The sequence below is a fragment of the Varanus komodoensis genome, unplaced genomic scaffold (genome assembly GCF_004798865.1).
Source record: "Varanus komodoensis strain SLA01 unplaced genomic scaffold, ASM479886v1 scaffold8144, whole genome shotgun sequence".
Taxonomy (NCBI): Eukaryota; Metazoa; Chordata; class Lepidosauria; order Squamata; family Varanidae; genus Varanus; species Varanus komodoensis.
The window spans coordinates 5,690-7,760 of NW_025336501.1; the positions used below are offsets into that span (position 1 = coordinate 5,690).

General features: G+C 55.5%; 1 long non-coding RNA gene across 1 annotated transcript in view; it reads right to left on the bottom strand.

The window, feature by feature from the left end:
• Positions 1 to 7: 7 nt before the first annotated feature.
• Positions 8 to 2,071, bottom strand: part of LOC123036762 — a 6,840-nt gene continuing 4,776 nt past the window's right edge. The window contains exon 4 of the long non-coding RNA XR_006417206.1: positions 8 to 167. This is a non-coding gene — a long non-coding RNA (uncharacterized LOC123036762). The remainder of the gene's footprint in view (positions 168 to 2,071) is intronic.

Here is a 2,071-nt window from a genome sequence, read left to right on the forward strand (position 1 = left end):
AGGGCGGTGGGTCCTGTCTCGGACTCCATTCAGGTGCGATGCGACCCGAGGCACCCCCGTTTAGACTGCGGGTTTCTCCTTCTCGGCACGGCTAGCGCCCCGCTGACGGTCCCACGCAGCTCCTTCCTGGCATCGGCCTCACGAATGACGGGACTGCCAGCATCTCCCTGAAAGGTCAAAACCTAAGAGGGGTGGTTAGCATTGTCCAGTCGTCATCAGCACAGGCTGCGCAAAATCACAGGCTGGACAGCGGTGGAGCAGGATCCCGAAGGGTGAGGACAATGGAGCGCGGTGGAAGCCTACGCATGTTAAGCCACGCGTGTTCCCCCAGCCCGTCGCGGGACCATGGGAATTGCAGGCGCTCTTCCTGCCTGAACACGTGGGGGGCTGCGCCCAAAGCAATCTGGAGGACTGTGGCGCTGCTGTTTATGTATCTGGGGGGGTGGCCTCCTTCTACCTCCCGGGACACGGTGCACGGAAGGAGTGACGGCAGCTTCGGCAGGTACATCAGGGAACCTATTAAAAGGATGCCGCCACATCGGCAATGTCAACGGGAAAGATNGGGGGGGTGGCCTCCTTCCACCTCCCGGGACATGGTGCACGGAAGGAGTGACAGCAGCTTCGGCAGGTACATCAGGGAACCTATTAAAAGGATGCCACGTCGGCAATGTCAACAGGAAAGATTTAAGGGAGGTGCCAGGGGGCATCTTCCTCACACGGGCTGCGTCCGCAGAAACAATTCTGATGCCAAGGGCTTTGGCAGCAGCACATCAGACACTCACTTTGCGTGAATCAGCCTGTCTGCCGCTCTCCATCTCCAGCAGAGAACACGTCGTCGATCACGGTCTGATGCTCGTCGTTTCTCTGATGAACGTTCTGGGAGATCAAGTGCCCGGTCGGTGTCCTCGGGGCCCTGGAGCAGTCAACCCCAGATGCAAACGAGACGTGGCCTTCATGTGAGACTCTTCCCGGGGCCCTCTGAGGTGGACCGTCCACTGCATGGGGGAAGACTAAGGAAGAACGTCGGCCTCTACCCCACCAAATGATTTCGTGCTCAACATTGCGCTCCCCAATTTAACTCAGACAGATGGCCCCCGTCAAACAACAAAGATCGGTAAAACTGCATGCACATTGAGAACCAAAGGGAAGGGCTTTCCCAGGCGGCTCTAGCTTCAGGAGAACGACGCTGCCACAGGCCATCAAGCCGCCCTTTACATGAAGAGAGAGATGGAACATGGATGTACTTACTCCCGCGTTCTCTTCCGTAGCCAGAAACGTCGCACCAGAAATATCTCTCAGCGACGGTCCTTGAGATGGCAAACAGAAAATTTTGACAGCATGGGCCCCCCAGGCCCGCTGGCCAAAGGAAGATACGATCTATACGAAAGCTAACAGTGTCATAAAGAGGGAATGCTAAGTCAGCTTTCCAATGTGGACTCTGATCAGAACAACAGCATCTGTTCAAAACTGGCCATTCCAACTCTTTTTCAAGATAATGACCCGCGTGTGAGTGTTTGCTCCCCTCTATCCATTTTGGCCCTTCCCGGGGTTCCTCCCAAAAACGACTCGGACCTCCACAAAAGTGCAAGCCACAAGAATCGCTCAGCTTATTCTCTCTCCAGTACAGAAAATATTCATCGTACTGGAAGTGTGTTACGTAATAGTGCATAATACTAAAAAAGGGATCAATGTCAAGGATTACTGGTGAGAAAAAGGCTTGCCACATACAACCTCCTCTCCCCACTGGAGCCGCCTTGGAAGGCACTTGCAAGGAGGAAAGGGGACGGGAGACCTCCCCCCGCCCGGGGGGGTGTCACCTTTCCTATATCTGAGTCCCCTCGTGTATTTCAGAGGAGAGATGGGATGGTATAAATGAGACTTCTCAGCTCTTCTCCGCTCGAACAAGTACAGGAAATTGAATGCTGCATGTGCCAGCGGGGAAGCTTGCATTCTGGCCCTGAAACGGGGCCCGATCCCCCATCAATTCCTCCGGGAACGGGTCCGCACTGCCTCAACAGGCATCCTGCCTGCGCCCATAGAAGCCAAGCCCTGCGTTTGATTCCCGGATCGG